General features: G+C 43.8%; 2 long non-coding RNA genes across 8 annotated transcripts in view; one reads left to right on the forward strand and one right to left on the reverse strand.

Moving 5' to 3' along the window:
• Positions 1-547: 547 nt before the first annotated feature.
• Positions 548-17,105, reverse strand: part of LOC145722215 (uncharacterized) — a 43,213-nt gene continuing 26,655 nt past the window's right edge. For 5 of the 6 annotated variants that reach the window (XR_014146318.1, XR_014146320.1, XR_014146321.1 and 2 more), the window contains 2 exons: positions 2,102-2,350; positions 548-886 (listed from right to left, as the gene is read on the reverse strand). This is a non-coding gene — a long non-coding RNA (uncharacterized LOC145722215). Of the gene's footprint in view, positions 887-2,101; positions 2,351-11,722; positions 12,556-17,105 lie in introns of those variants that run through there. The other variant, XR_014146316.1, reaches the window with a different exon arrangement.
• The window catches only part of LOC145722216 (uncharacterized), a 42,702-nt gene continuing 34,374 nt past the window's right edge, over positions 8,778-17,105 (forward strand). For both annotated transcript variants that reach the window (XR_014146323.1, XR_014146322.1), the window contains exons 1-2: positions 8,778-8,906; positions 9,621-9,659. This is a non-coding gene — a long non-coding RNA (uncharacterized LOC145722216). The remainder of the gene's footprint in view (positions 8,907-9,620; positions 9,660-17,105) is intronic.

Consider the following 17,105-nt stretch of genomic DNA (forward strand, 5'->3'; position numbering starts at 1 on the left):
AGAGCGCTTGCTGCCCTGTGCTCACGGGATACACAGGGCCTCTGGGAGAGTCATGTCTCCCAGGTGTGTTTCCTGACTCATTTATTTTTGATGGGCATTTAGGTAACTATTATGAACAGTGTGGCTCTGAACACTTTTGTGTCTTTTGATGAACATATGGGTGTATTTCTGCTGGATAATAGACCTCCTGGGTCATAGGGTGTACAGATGGTTAGCTTTGATATGCTGCCAAAGAGCTTGCCAAATGGTTGTACCAGTTTACCCTCCCACCAGCAGGGCATGAGCACCCCTGCTGCCCCACATCCTTGCCACCACTTGGCATTTCTGTCTTTTCATTTAGGCGATCCCAGAAAGTGTGTTGTATATATCCAAAATTATGAAATATCGGGGAATACTTAGAATACTAGGGATACCCCTTTCTTCAGAAGGGATCCAAAGGGAAAGGAAAATAACAAATTCATACAGACACAAGAAAACCTAAAAGAGCAACTCTATGTTAAGGGAAAATGACCATCAGAAATAGAGAGACCTATGGAAATCAGTGATGTTAATTTAACAAATATTTATTGAAGACATGTTGTTATATACTGAATTGTTCTCCACCTCCTCCAGCCCCCATATTTCATATGTTTAACATCCAGGCCCAAATATGGTTACACATCACTTCCATGGGCATCAATAAGCTTGAGCCACCAAAACAAAACTAATGATAAAAGGGTAACAAAAGGGGGCGCCTGACTGGCTCAGTCAGTTAAGTGTCTGCCTTTGGCTCCAGTCATGATCCCAGGGTCCTGGGACTGAGCCCCACATCGGGCTCCCTGCTCAGCAGGGAGGCCTGCTTCTCCATCTCCCTCTGCCACTCCCCCTGCTTGTGCTCTCTTGCTCTCTGGAAAATAAATAAATAAAATCTTTAAAAATAAATTAATTAAAATTTAAATTTAAAAAAGCTTATAATAAAACTCATTATCATAAAAATTAATAATTGGCTTATAAAATAAGCCTTCCTCTCTGTAAATTGTAGACCCCCATCCCATCTTCATGAAAGTAGAGAGAAAGTAGACATTTTATTTTATTTTTTTAAGATTTATTTATTTAGGGGCGCCTGGGTGGCTCAGTCGTTAAGCGTCTGCGTCGGCTCAGGTCATGATCTCAGGGTCCTGGGATCGAGCCCAACATCGGGCTCCCTGCTCAGCCAGGAGCCTGCTTCTCCTCTCCCACTCCCCCTGCTTGTGTTCCCTCTCTTGCTGTGTCTCTCTCTGTCAAACAAATAAATAAAATCTTTAAAAAAAAAATTTATTTATTTATTTATTTATTTATTTATTTGAAAGAAAGAGAGTGCACACAGAGAAAGAGGGAGAAACAGACTCCCCACTGAGCAGGGAGCCCAGTGGGGGATAGGGCGGGCGCTCCATCCCAGGACCCTGGGATCATGACCTGAGCCGAAGGCAGATCCTTCACCAACTGAGTCACCCAGGCGTCTCTGGAAAGTGGATGTTTTATTCAGAAATATACATATGCCTCAAAATGTACATACAAACAAAATTCCAGAACCATGAAAAGTAACATCTAATGCTAAGAAAGTTACCCCAAAATTCTACATTCCAAATGTAAATGGATTCCAAAACAAATTAATTTTTTGAAAGAATCTGACAAAACTTGAAAATAAGTATATTAAGCTCAGTGAAGAATGTTTCATCTTTGTAAAGCACGAATTCGTGAAGCAGGGGCACCTGGGTGGCTCAGTCGGTTAGGCGGCTGCCTTCGGCTCGGGTCGTGATCCCAGGGTCCTGGGATCGAGCTCCACATCGGGCTCCCTGCTCAGCGGGGAGACCTGCTTCTCCATCTCCCTCTGCCTGCCTCTCTGCCTACTTGTGCTCTCTCTCTATCTCTCTGTCAAATAAATAAATAAAATCTTAAAAAAAAAAAAAAGAATTTGTGAAGCAAAAACAAAAAATAAGGAAAAACTTACATGAGAAAGAATGCATTTTAAATCTTCGAAGCAAAAATAGTGACTGAAATTAAAAATTCAATAATCAGGAAAACTCTAGCCCAGATACACTAAACAAATTAATGAAATGGGAGATAACGGTAAAAAACTTACCCAGAACACAGCACAGAGAGACAGGCATAAAAACATGAATGATGAAGGGCACCTGAGTGGCTCAGTTTGTTAAGCATCTGCCTTTGGCTCAGGTCATGATCTCAGGGTCCGGGTATTGAGGCCCATGTTGGTGTCTCTCCTCAGCAAGGAGTCTGCTTCTCTCTCTCACTCTCCCTCTGTGCTCTCTCTGTCACATTAATAAAGTCTAAAAAAAGGAGACAAGTACCAGGATGGTGATTGCTATCTCATCTGCAATAGTAAAAAAGAGAAAGAAAAGAAAATTTTAAAAATCATGTAAATGACCAATAGAAGAAAGTTTTATTTTATTTTAAAGATTTTTTATTTTTTATTTATTTATTTGAGAGAGAGAGAGCACAAAAGGGGGTAGGGTCAGAGGGAGAAGCAGACTCCCTGCTGAGCAGGGAGCCCAACACGGGACTCGATCCCAAGTCCCTGGGATCATGACCTGAGCAGAAGGCAGACACTTAAAGACTGAGCCACCCAGGTGCCCCCAATAGAATAAATTTTTTAAATAAAGTATATCTCATATTAACAAATGAAATACTGTAAAATTATTAAAAGGAAGAATTAGAATTTCAAGTATCCACATAGATCCATCTTAAAAACATGTGGAACAATGTAAGCAAGTTGCAGGATGAAATGCATGCTAAAATACCATTTCTATAAGCTTGAAAAATACCTACAATATATTCGTCATAGAGATGTACACATATGGTAGCAGGTATTGCCGCGGTCCAAATGTTTGTGTATCCCCCCAACACCACCACCCCCCAGGCCCAGATTCAAATGTTGAAATCCCACTGCCCTATGTGATGGTATTAGAAGGCGGAAGGTAATTAGTTCATGAGGGCAGAGCCTTCATGAATGAGATTAATGCCTTTATACAAGAGGCTCAAGAGAGCTCCTTTGTCCCCTTCCCCCATGTGTGGATACAATGAGAAGTCTGTGACCTGGAACAGGGCCCTCCCTTGACCATGCTGGCACTCTGATCTCAGATTTTCAGCCTCCAGAACTGTAAATAATAAATTTCTGTTGTTTATAAGCCACCCAGTCTGTGGTATTCTGTCATAGCTGCCCAAATGGACCAGGACAAGTATTAAATATATACGGCGTTGAAAAACACCCTCTAGGTAGGCAAGGAGGGGAGTGGAATTCAGGACAAATACACAGGGGATTTCAATTAAATCTGTAAATTTCTACATGTTTTAATCTGAGCAGAATTTAAGATGTTAAAAGGGGTTTTCTCACTGTCTTTGAAATTCAGCTAAGGCCCTGCAGCCAAAGAGACTTCCTAGACACATTTCTGCAGAATTTTATAAAAAATGACCAAGCTGGTCCTTCAAGTATCAGTCCCTGTCAGGTTTTTCCAGCCATTTTAGGAGAAGGCCATACATTCACTTGAATGGGATTTTGGGGGGTTTCGCCGCCTCCCATAATCGAATGTTTCTTACCCACTGCCAAGCCGAGAGAGAGGCTCCAAGCAAATCAGTCACAGGGACCAAGAGTGCCTACAAGAGAGTAAACTGCCATCTCGCCTTCTGGCTGGATGTTTACAGAGCCCTCACACTGTGGGCCTGGTACTACTCGGACACCAAAGACAAGAGCAGAAAGAGGTCTAAGGAAAGCCAATGAGCATCCGCAAGGTATTTGTTGGCATCTATACCTGGGGAGCCCGTCTGGAGAATTCCAAATGCAGAAGACTGGCTGGAGCAGCACAGTTACGGGGCGGGAGGGCTAACTGGATGGGTAGGCATTTGGCAGGAAAAAGACACATGATGTTTTCCTGTTGACCAAAAGGGCTTGCAGGGAGTAGCTTGGCATAAGCCATCCTGAAGAGACCCTACTACCTCCCAAGAACGCTGCTTCCTGAGGTCAGGGGTCCCCAGCAGGAAGAGGCTGTGTAGGGTGAGAGTGGGTTTCAAGAAGCCACTAGAGAACGACTTAAACAGAATGAAGCCCATTCATGGGTTCTCCCAATAACCTACATCTTCACCTGAAGAACCTGTACTTGGATGCTCAGGTTAATGGAGGGAATGAGCTAGATTTAGCCAAGAGAGGACTATATATAATATCAGCTAAATACAAAGATTTTTTTGCTCCTCTTTAATCCACATACTGAACCCCATGCTAGAGCAATTAGAGAGCAAGAAAGAAGCAAAGGAAGCCAAAAAAATTCTTGAAGGAACCCTGATCTCCTTCCTCACAGAGTCAGCAGTAAGAAGAGGTAAAGACATAAGATTGAAGCTGCATTTGAGATTGCACTAAGCTTTTTCATCTCTCGAACAGCCCAATGTGAGCCACGGGATCTATCAGAGATGTCAGTCACCGAGGGAGGAGGAGAGATTGAGCAGTGTGGTTGAAAGCCCTTGGGAAGAAAAAGTTCTTTCCCATTTATGTCTCTCAGAGTTTAGCCCTGGGCTAAACTCACTTATAAGGTAGTAACACAAACGGGGCAAAATGTTTCTATTTAGTAAAACTTGAAGGTGGGTGTTGCAGCCAGGCTTCAAGATGGTCCCCATGATGGCTGCCTCCTGCCTTCACGCCCTGCGTAGTCCCCCTCCACATGGTACCAGGCCCAGGGACACCAGTTTGAGTGACCAGTAACATACGGTAGAAGTAAAACATTACTTCTGAAACTAGGTTCTGAAAAAAGACTATGGCATCCCCCTCTCTCCCTCCCTGCTTCCCTCCCACCTTCCCTCCCACCCCCCCTCTCTCCCTCAGGCTTCCTTCTCTCTTGCTCTGGGGGAAGCAAGTCCTACAAAGAGGCCCACATGTCAGGAAACAGTCAGCAAGAAACCAAAACCTGCCAACAAACAAGAGTAAGCTTGGAAGCTGTCCCTCCGGCCCCAGTTAGGCTTTGAGATGAGCTGCCCACAGCCTGGAGGGAGACACTGGCCCAGAACCGCCCAGCGAAGCCACTCTGATTCCTGACCCGCAAAAACAGTGTGAGATAATCAGTGTTTTGCTTTGTAGGTTGCAGCGCTGAGGCAATTTGTTATACAGCCGTGGATAACCAATACAGTGAGCACACCGAAATTTGATCTATTATCTTGACGTTCTTCAGAACGTCTAAACTATCTCATAATAATGTAAATATATATCATGAAGGTTTTCCCCATGTTCAGCATCTTGAAGCTAAAGTAAAGGGCTCTTTTAGGGGTGAGCACGTGGTCTCTAACTTGGATGAAAATCCCTATGGTCCCCTGAGAGCACGCTCATAAAATAAACCGTGCTTTGGAAGTGAGAAATGACGTGAAATGAGTTACTCTGAAATTCAGTTATTAAAATAGTCTACAGAACCCATGGTCTCTGGTAAAGGAATCAGGCAGTACCACCTGGGAGTGCTAGATACTACTAACAGAAGCAAGAGGGACAAGCAACATTACTGCAGTGTTCCTTACTGACACTAGATGGTGATAAAGTTTTATCGCGCAATTAAATTTCAATTACACAGTTTGGCTGGGGTAGAAGTCCTTTAAAGAGCATCCCTCCAAGAAAGCCAAGCAAACATTTACTTCATTATTACTTGGTTAGTACTATTTTTGAATTATAATTTCTGAGTGGAAATTAAAACTGAGTTGCTTGCATTGATTCCTGAACTAAATCCATCTTTGGAAGGAGGTAGTTTGAATAAAGTAAATGTACTTATAAAAATGCACTTTATAAAAATTAATAGCGGGGCGCCTGGGTGGCTCAGTCGTTAAGCGTCTGCCTTCGGCTCAGGTCATGATCCCAGGGTGCTGGGATCGAGTCCCACATCGGGCTCCCTGCTCGGCGGGAAGCCTGCTTCTCCCTCTCCCATTCCCCCTGCTTGTGTTCCTGCTCTCGCTATGTCTCTCTCTCTCAAATAAATAAATAAAATCTTTAAAAAAAAATTAATAGCAATTTTAGGGGTGCCTGGGTGGCTCAGTTGTTAAGCATCTGCCTTCGGCTCAGGTCATGGTCTCAGGGTCCTGGGATTGAGCTCCGCATCGGGCTCCCTGCTCTGCAGGAAGCCTGCTTCTCCCTCTCCCACTCCCCCTGCTTGTGTTCCCTCTCTCGCTGTCTCTCTCTGTCAAATAAATAAATAAAATCTTTAAAAAATAATAATAATAAAATAAAATAAAAAATAATAGCAATTTTAGGGCTCCTGGGTGGCTCAGTTGGTTAAGCGACTGCCTTCAGCTCAGGTCGTGATCCCAGGGTCCTGGGATCTAGTCCCACATCGGGCTCCCTGCTCGGCTGGAGGCCTGCTTCTCCCTCTCCCACTCCCCCTGCTTGTGTTCCCTCTCTCGCTGTGTCTCTCTCTGTCAAATAAATAAATAAAATCTTTAAAAAATAATAATAATAATAATAGCAATTTTAATAACTGTACTCTTAGCATGCATTCAGTTATTCCTGAGCATACCTGAACTTTGGGATAATTTAGGCAGAACTGAGTCATGGTTTGCTTTTGAAAGATCAGTACCTCTAAATCAAAGGAGAAAAAAAAAACCAGGAAAGCACTCCAGTAATTACAATACATTTTCATTCCTTTCCTTCAAAATATTTCCTGTTACAAGAGGTTGTCTAGCTTAATAATTAAGAGCACAGACCCTGGAACCAGATTGTATAGACTTAAATCCTAGTTCTCCTTTGGATTGTATCTCAGTATCCATCTCATAAATGAGTCACAAAAGAAACAGTATATGTGAAGCACTAAGAGTAATACTTACAATTTAGAAATTCTGTTTAAATATGAACTATTATTATTTTTCCACATACATTCCCTGTGTCCGAGGTACAAAGTGCTAAGGAAGGCAGCTGGGTGGCTCAGTTGTTAAGCGTCTGCATTCGACTCAGGTCATGATCCCAGGGTCCTGGGCCCCACATCAGGCTCCCTGCTCAGCAGGAGGTCTGCTTCTCCCTCTGCCCCTCCCCACAGTAGTGCTCTTTCTCTCTATCTCTCACTCTCTCTCTCACAAAAATAAATAAATAAAATCTTTTTTAAAAAGTGCTATGGAAATGTATAGCAAAAACTGAAGCTTGAAATCTAGGTCAGTTTCCCAACATTACACAATCAGCAGAGTCAAAAAGTCCACGGTTAAAGGAGACAAACATTTGGAATTGCCCTTTACTATTAACAGAGAAGGTATGCTTCCAAAGAAGAGGCATAAACCAGGACTGGAACACAAACCTTGTAAATCTTGAGCCAATGAACCTTCCACTGCACCACAACAAATAATCCTTATTTATTGACAGGAACTCCTAAAAGATAGGTCTTGGCAATATTGGCTGCTAGTTCACTGACAGATGAAATTTTGAAATATTAACAAACACTTCCATCCAACTGCATTATTTTAGTTATCACCACCCTCTGCCTCATGGGATGTTCTGCCTTACTTGCCTCAGAGAAGGAATGATACAGCAGAATCCAGAAAAAGAAAACATTTATTTTTTAAGTTTTTACCTTAACTCCAGCTAGCTCACATACAGTGTTCGGGTGTACAACATAGTGATTCAGTCCTTCTGTAAGACACCATGTGCTCATCACGACAAGCACGCCCCTTCGTCCCCATCACCTATTTCACCCATCCCCCACCCCTTTCCACTCTGGTAACCAACAGTTAAAACAAAATATTTTTAAAGCTTAGGCCCAGGTATTAAGGCAAAAAGACTTAGAAGGAAACCTGACATGTTAGAACAGAGCTTCCCATATTGTTACTACTCAGAAAGATTCGTCTGATAAGGAGATTTGAAAGAAAGGCAAAGACACCGGTGGGCTCCAAAGAAGGGACTCTAGTCTCATCCCACTGCTGTCCTAAGCTGAGCCCTCTGATTGAGGCTGGGGGAGGAAAACGCCAGATATATCTGGGGATTCTAGACCAACATATTCTGCTCCCTCTCTAGGTGGAATCTGGAAGCCAAGGGACTCGATATTCCTGGGTCCTGCATGCACAGTAGATGGAAAATCTGTATGCTGTATTTAGGCAGATGGTCCTGTGAGTCCCACAGAGCTCTCAAAGCCACAGACTCGTGTGGTGGCAGCAGAATGATGCCAGAAATGCAAGACAAGCACAGAGGCAGAGTTTCTCATGGTGCAGCCGGTAAGGAAGCATTAGAACATTACTGACATGGAGAGAGCTACAGCCCTGAGAACCGACAGGAAGAGGCTTGCCCATCAGAAGCAAGGGAGAACACAGCAGGAACCACCCCGGAAAGTGGGTGTATCCTTTAAGATATTGGCTCAGCTGCTTTCACAGAGACCAAAAGAACAGAGTCCTAGCAAGACAGAACACTCATTTCTGTCCCATACAAGTTCAGGGTGGTAGTGGTCCAGGACGCTGAAGCTGCCCTGCTCCACCGGGCCAACCAGGAGCCACCCCCCAGGATATTGCCCTCGCGCCCTCCCAGAAACAAAGCTGGCTCATCATCACCCTATCTTCATTCCAGCCTTGGAGAGAGAGAAAAAGGAACATGGAAAGCTGAGGGTCAGCAGATGCCGTTTAAGGGCATGACCCAGAAGTTGACACATCATTCCCGTTCACCACCCATCAGCCAGCCCTTTGACACATGTCCATACCCAGCTTTAGGAGACTCGGGAAACGTAGTCACTAGCTGGGCAGCCAGGTACCCAGATAAAAATAAGGTGGTTTTTGACTAAAGAAAGAGAAATGGATATCTGTAGATAAGTGGTGATTTCTGCCACTGTCCATGTCTCATATCCCAGGGGGGATATGTACAGAGGACAAAATTGAACACTGTCAAATGCCTCGATTCTACGTAAATCCATAAATACTTTGAATCTTAGATGCAACCCTGGGTAAGTAGGGGAGGCCTGAAATTTAACAAAATTAAGTTTCTTGCACTCCACAGAATGAAAACATAAAATAGAAATTAAATTCAACTATTGAAAAAATGAAAGATACATTTTAGTACACCTTAGTTTGTAGACTGACATTTATAGCAGCTACTCTTAATTCAGACTACTTAAATAGGCTTGAAAAAATAAAGCTGTAGTTCTCTACAAAACCTTGACAGATTTTGATTTTGTAATTACTGTGATATAGTAACAATTTAATAACAACGAAGACTTTGTTAGATGTGCTTTTAAAACTATTCAAAACAATTTTGCCAAATTTGTTTATTCATTTTATCTCCAAATTCCTATGCAGTTTATTCCCAAACTTCTTTCCACGGACGGCTGTAACAGGTGTGGGCACATAATCAAGAGCAGTCCGTCTGTAAACTGGCCTGTGCATTTCAGATTGCTTTAAACAAAGGCTCTGCCCAAACCGATTATGATGATAAACAAGACAATAAGATTGTCCCTCTTGGACATCTGATCCAGAAGTAGATTGGAGAGAGTATGACAGAACTAATTAGAGAAGCAAAGAAGTCTCAGAATCAGGTCATGGTCTCAAGGTACCATCAGTTAAATGAACGTGTGACAAGAGATAGAAATCACCATCAGTACTTGGGCTGTGAACTCAAAAGCAACTGATATGCTTCCTACATTTTCTCCTTTTCCTTGCAGGTGGGTTGGAGACATGGATCTAGTTCCCGCCCATGAAAGGTGAGTAGTGTCTTGTATCACTTCTGGATCCAGGTCTTGGGACCCAGGGGGAGTCCTTCAGTTCTCCCATTCCTCATGCAGTGACTTTGGAAGCCACATGTTAATAGGGCAACATCACAAGGTGGAGGCGCCCGGGGTCTCTGAGCGGAAGAAAATCTCTACTGACGACAACATTTTGTGTGGGCAAGAAATAAATGTTTGTTGTGTGAAGCCCCTGAGATTTCAGAGCTGGTCTATTGTGGTAGCTAGTGAGTAGTTATCCAGACTAACACAGTAACCAAATGTCTCAGTGTTGCCCATACTATAATTATTCCAGGGCTAATAAAATTGCACAGTTGCAACTTGTCTTTAAAAAGAACCAGTAAGTCTGGAGCATTTGATTACAGCCAAGGTCTGTCCTGACCATGGCCGTGTCTGTTCTGATTATGCCCTTGCTGTCTCATTTGGTAAATATGTCACATATTGCCCTGCTTATGGGGAAACCCTATCCCCTTGTGTCCTTCAATATATACTGTGAGAACTGAAAAATGTATTTTTAAGTTATGAGCCAGAAACTTTAATGGATCAAATCCGAGAGACTTACTATATACATGAGACAAAAAGAGAAAAAGCTTAAATATAGGGGAAGAAAACGAGACCAACTTAGAAGAAAGAAGAAGAAATAAAGTCTTTATGTCTTGAGTTAGTAAGATCAAGAGGAAACAACTCAAAAGAGAAAATGGTTATCTATCCATGTAAGAGGAAGTGAGTTTACATTTAGGTACCCTTCAGTTATTTCAGTCTATAAAATCATGGCATTCCAAGAAGACATACCATTTCATCTTGCTTCTTAATAACTTACCTGTGCCTATTTGTTATTTGCACATCACTTGAATACATTTAGAACAATCGTAATGTATTTCATATATATTCCTGAAATTAAAATTTGTGCTTCTTATGCAGACAAAATAGGAAAAGAGGTAATCTAATCACTAACATGAATGTTTTAAAGAATCATATCCCATTTTCATTTGATTCTCTCTCAAGATAAAAAGATTGCCTAATACTTTAGCATGTAGGGAACAAAACTTCTCTCAAATTGCTTTTGTCCTTTCTGGACTTATTGTTGCAATTATTATAGTATTATAGAACATATATGTATCCAAATAATAGAAATATTGACTAAAATGCATATTACCTTATATAAATCTTTACTATTTAATTATATATTAAAATGATATTTCATTTCATATGCTAACGACATAAAAAGCTACCATTGTTACAGAATGCAAAATAGAATTCTGAAGTTTAAATATACATTCCATTTATAACCCGCTTTCCCTACAATGCTAATAACATGAAATCAATTTTTTTAACGCGGACTTAGATAATAAAATTATTTTTAACCAATAAAAGAACAGTTTATTAACTCCCAGGCCAAGAGTTGATGGGAACCTGAATGTGAGTAAAGCTATTTTCCTGAAACTTACCCTCCCCTGGGACGCTTAACCGACTGAGCCACGCAGGCACCCCTCCCATAGGGCATTTCTATATTCAAACACCTTTCAGGTCTATTGTACGTTGCTGCAGCTTACAACGCACTATTAAATATAGCGATCCTCTGAATAGCTGTATGAGATAGAGAAGACAAATTCTTATATTCCTAAGGTCCACAAACCCAGCATACTGACCCTCTTCAAGTTGAATTCAGTCCACAGACCTGTATGTCTAATTTATGAGACTCATAAACTTTTTTGTAATTAGCTGCCAATATTTAAAAGTTTCAGACTTTCCCATTTAAAAAAATTTTTTAAATAAAAATTAGAAAACTTGAGGCACTTGGCTGGCTCAGCCAGTAGAGCGAGCGACTCTTGATCTCCGGGTTGTTAAGTTCGGGCCCCACGTTGGGTGTAGAGATTACTTAAACATACAGTCTTAAAACAGAAACAAAAAGAGCCTTGCTGTCCCAGAGGTCCACATTCCCTGGTGGCAACAAGTGGCTTCAGCTGAGGTGGGTAGAGGCTGCCCCTTTTTTGAGGAATCTTTCTCGCCAATTCACTTCAATCCCCACCTCTCTTTATTACCTCCAAGACTGATAACGGAGTCATTTGCCATTTATCTTGTTCTGCGGGCCTCCTTCTTGCAAAGCGTGGGCCCGCCTGGCCCCTGGGGTCTGTGGGAAAAGGAATCAGCCAGGTCACCCCTGTCAGCCCAGGAATGGTGGGGATGCGCGGCTCAGAGCTGAGGCTTGCGGCGCTCGTTGGAAATGCACACAGCTGGCTTTGGAGATAACTTAGAAGGTTAAATATGGAAAAGACCTTCACACATCATCTCAAACTTCTCATTGTACAGAAGAGGAAACTGAGGTCCCAGGGGGCCCCGTGACTTGCGCCACATCACACCGTGAATTTACAGAAAAGCCCAGCCCAGAGCCCAGGTCTTTTAACTCCAGAATGAGTCCCCTGGAGAAACAGAAACAGGAAAAAGAAACAACTGCAGAGAAAGGAAGGAGAGTAGGGACGAGCTCTCCCTCCCCACCTCCCCCAGGCCGTGGCAAGCGGCCAACGGCAGCTCACTGCATATTTAATTTAAACCTTTGTCTGCCCTGGCAAGGACAAAGTACAATCTGTTTTATGTAAAAAGTCTTCCCTGAGGAAAGCCTCGGCCTCCAGCTGCGAAACTGATTGATGTTCCTAAAGGCCCCAGGAACCTCTGCTGGGATCCGACGTTGTGGTTTCCAAAAAAAGAGTTTGTGAAAAAGGAAGCGCTGAAAACAAATTTTTTTCCTTTATTGTGTTTCTCTCAATCTGGGAGAATTAGACTGCAACATGAGGGGGCAACATGCAAATAAAGACTATAATTTAAAATCAGATTTCGGAGTTCCACAGGGGAGGTGCTCAGGAGGCAATCTGCGGGGGGAGGAAGACGGGAGATGTATCTAGAAGCTTTATATGCACAGCAAGCACTCTGCTTTACTTAGATTGCCCCTTCCAATCAATAAAGATAGCAAGATGTTCTAAAGATGCTTTAGCCACACTTGGCAGGAGACCCACAGCACTGATGTTTGCATTTGAAATGTGTGTGAAACGTTCTAATAGAGATTAAAATCCATGTTATTTTGAGAATTTTGTGGTATTCCTGATACCCGGTTAAGGAGACCCCTATTTGGGGTGACTCTTCTGGCTACACCAAGGCCAGTTTTGAAATCCAGTCCTTGAGTTGCCTCAGAGTGCTCCTGGACGAGTCGGGGTCAGGGGCATCTCCTGCCGGGCTTCTGTTCCATCCCCGACGATCGCAACCCACACTTGGAGCCCCAAGCGCACACAGCACCGAAGTGCTCAGCCCCACCGCGGGCAAAACCACTACCAAAGTTCTGAGGCTAAGATTAACCCCCAAGGACTGGCCTTTCCTCCCGGCCCTTAGCCTCACCCAGAGCAGAGGACGTGGCAGTGCGAGAGGTGGACGCGGGTTAGGGTTCAAGGGCCTGCCTTCACCTTGAGGCTCGGTGCGGGGGTGAACTTCAGCTCCAAGCGAGAACAAAGCCACTGCCAGGTCAGGGCTAAGAAGCTGGGGCCGATCTTGGGCTGGTGCCAGGACCCAGAAACCGTTGCCATGAGCCACCAGCTGGCTCGGGTCCCAGGACCATGTGCAGCTGCCGTGCAGGCCAGACGGGGCCTGCAGACTGTCGCCGTGCCAACCACCCCATTAGGCCTCCAGGGCTCTGCTCCTGTCAGTCTCACACCCAGTGGCCCGTGTACCTTGGCATTAGCACGCCTGTAAGTATATTCTGAGGTGGCTGAATAGACCTTCAGAAAAGCCGCATGACCTGCTGGTTCTTACAGTTCTGGACATGATCCTGCTCTAAAAATCCACAGAGGTCAGGATGTATGGTGACAGATCTCTGAAGCTCGTTGGCCTGAAGAAAATGAAAGAATCAACTACATCCCTTAACTCCATGTGGTCTAAGGTGCCTGTCACTGGGACTTCAACAAGAACAACCCGGGCGCCACTGGCTGTGGAAATAGAAAGCCCACCTCTTACGTCCTAACAGTGAGGGCAGATCAATAAATGGCCATATACACAGCTGTTTCTAGCTGGCTTCCTGCTGTCTTGAGCATTACACTTTAGTAAGAAAGTTAACAGCAATGCAATCATTGCGAAAAGGCCGAAAGGGGGGAAATTTTTATCTTAAACAATATACTATTTCTTTTATATACTAGATCATCTTCGGTATCAGTGGCTATTCTCCAAGGCAGCTGGTCCCACCGACCCTCTGGAAACTCTGTTCCAAAAGATCAAGTTTGGGGCACCTGGGTTGCTCAGTCGTTAAGCATCTGCCTTCAGCTCAGGTCATGATCCCGGGGTCCTGGGATCGAGCCCCGCATGGGGCTCCCTGCTCTGTGGGAAGCCTGCTTCTCCCTCTCCCAGTCCCCCTGCTTGTGTTCCCTCTCTCGCTATCTCTCTCTGTCGAATAAATAAGTAAAATAAAATCTTTAAAAAAAAAATCAAGCTTCTTCTTTTCCTAATTTTGTTCCCTTCCAAACTCATTAGGCCGTCTCCTGCTTGCAAATTTCTGCATTTTTAACAGGCTGTCCATCTTCAGATTCTCTTCTCATCAAGAATCCTGTACAATTGTTTGGTCAACTTTGGTCTTAAGGCATGCTCCCTAATGAGAATAAAAGTCAAGATCCTACAGTGGGGCCAACAGGATCAGTCCCATGGAGAGTAGCCCAGTAGGGCTTAAGCTATAAAGACAAATAAGACAAGCTCTCTATGCTAGGGAAACTCGTAATCTAGGGGAGGCCATGGATATGTGGCTTAACAAGGTGATAAGTGGAAGCTAGCAGTGTGAACCAAGTGCTATGGGGACTCAGAAGCAGCAGTGAATAATTATGCTGGGTGTGGGGATTAAAGATCTGGGACTGCTTCCCAGAGAGAGTAACAATTGAGCTGAAACTTAAAGGATAAGCGGGCTTTGATCAGGAGGAAATTTAGTGGGCACAGCGCTCAGCAAGATGCATTCCGGGAAGAGCCATGGCGCAAAAGACTTCCAGACACTGAGAAGTGATGATGTATTAAATGTCGGGAGCGCAGAAGACCCTCTGGTACAGCTGAAGTTTCTGGTATAATGTCAGCGTGACACGAGAGAGACTGAAGAGTTAGGTTAGGCCAGATGATGACAATCTTGGAAAACAAACTCCGGGGACTTTATCCTGAAGGCAGTGGTGAAGCAAGTGAAGGATTTTAAGCAACTGGCTGGCAAAAGAGTTTAGGTTAGTGTAGTGTGGGTGATGAGCAAAATTTTCTAGAAATGACTCTGGGAGGTCACTTGAGGCAGCCTGGGCAGGCCAACAGGAGCAGGGCCTTCCACCTTCTCCCAGTGGGATGGACTCCCTCCAACTCAACTTAGCTTCCTCTATAGGACTGGAGGCTTCTTCTCTGCCCCCTCAAGCCTCAAATCTCCAAAGCTGAAAAACTGGCTTTCCTGGACATCCTGAAAACATTTAACACTATTTAACGCCTGGTGCCCCAGTAGTGTTTGTATCCCCACAGATGAGTTGTTCTCTCACCTTCCCTATATGGAAAGCAACAAGGAGATAGAACATAAACCTTCCATATTCCAGTAGATGTCTTTCCTTAGATCGATGAAAGGCTAAGATCACAGACTTCTGCTCTTCCTGCAGACACTTGCTTAGTATTTTTCATCAATACAGTCTATTTCTAAATCTGTATCGGAGAGTGTTGTGGAATGCTTTCTGACCATGGTGCTTTATGACCACAGTGACTCATGAAGGTACCACCACATCGCACCATAATGGGGTATCCTAGGAATGGAATAAGACATATCTGACCTATTGTCAGATAAGACTGTTTCTGTTATAACAGGGGTGCCTGGGTGGCTTAGTCAATTGGGCTTCAGCTCAGGTCATGATTTCAGGGTTGTGAGATCGAGTCCCATGTTAGGCTCTGCACTGAGTGTGGAGTCTGCTTGAGATTCTCTCTCCCTCTCCCTCAGCCCCTCCCCCCACTGCTCATGCACATGGACACCCTCTCCCTAAAATAAACAAACCTTTAAAAAAATTATTTAAAAAAAGACTCTTTATGTTGTAACAGAGGCTCCAACTAAAACTGGCTTTAAAATTGAAGGGGATTCTTGGTTCTCGTAACTGTTGGGTGGACATAGTTGATCAAGTGTTTCAGTGACATCAGTGGTCCATTTCTTTTTGCCTCTCTGCTCCGCCTTCTCTAGTGTCAGCCTCATTTTAAGGCTGACTCCCTAACAGTTGTAGGAAGGCTGCCAGTCATAATCAAGTCTCAAACATTCACATCCAATGGCAAAGAGGGCTTCCACACCAGCATTCCAAGCCAGTGTCCTGAAATCCATCCTAATTGGATAAGCTCATCTCACCTGTCTATGCTCACACCCATCCATGTATTCATTTAACAAATATCTGTTGATGTCTATTACCTGTTAGCCACTGCTCTAGGTCCTGGGCCATTGAAATAACATTGAATAGCTGATTAGGTTTAAGCCAACTGGTACCCACCACTAGGGCTGGGAGTATGCTCAGTTTCCTCCAAAGCATATGGACTGTATAGGGGTGGAAATAAATGCTTGAATAAAGATGTCCATGCTATTAGGAGAGGGGGAGGAGAGAATGGATATTAGTAAGGTGACCAAGAAACTCTTTACAGTCTTGCTACTGGAAGTCTGGTCCATGAACTGGCCTTATCAGCATCACTTGGGAGCTTACTTTAAATGCAGAATCTCAGGTAGTACCCCAGTTCTACTGGATCAGAATTTGTATTTTAAGAAGATCCCCAGGTGATCCATGTTAACATAAGACTTTGAGAAACTCATCTACAGGGCAGATAAAAATGTGATGATTGGGGGCACCTGGGTGGCTCAGTCATTAAGTGTCTGCCTTTGCCTCGGGTCATGTTCCCAGGATCCTGGGATCGAGCCCCACATCGGGCTCCCTGCTCCGCGGGGAGCCTGCTTCTCCCTCTCCCACTCCCCCTTGTTTGTGTTCCCTCTCTCGCTGTGTCTCTGTCAAATAAATCAATAAAATCTTAAAAAAAAAAAATGTGATGATTGGGGCTGTAGGGTAAAGAAGTTGGAGAACCAGCCAAATGGTCTACATAGCAGACGCAAGTTGGGATGACTACCAGCTCATAACAGTTCTCCCATGGAGAATTGTGCAGCTGTACCCTCTGCCAGAGATGATTCATCCAAAAGGAGATGTACCTGCCAAGGTGGGCCAATTAATGGATCATTCTTCTAGGTCTTCAAAACATGAATAGGGATAAATGGTTATAAAAGGCCATTGAAGAGAGTTGCAGGTTGACAGAACCCTGGCAGGCCCAGAATTACCTAGTCTGGGGATCCTCAAAGTGCTCTGAGGCTTGGTTATTGCCAACTACTCTGATTCATCCATCCCCTAAAATATCCCCCTTTTTAGCTTC

Source organism: Leptonychotes weddellii, chromosome 6 (assembly GCF_054177405.1).
Source record: "Leptonychotes weddellii isolate Sample4059 chromosome 6, ASM5417740v2, whole genome shotgun sequence".
NCBI lineage: Eukaryota > Metazoa > Chordata > Mammalia > Carnivora > Phocidae > Leptonychotes > Leptonychotes weddellii.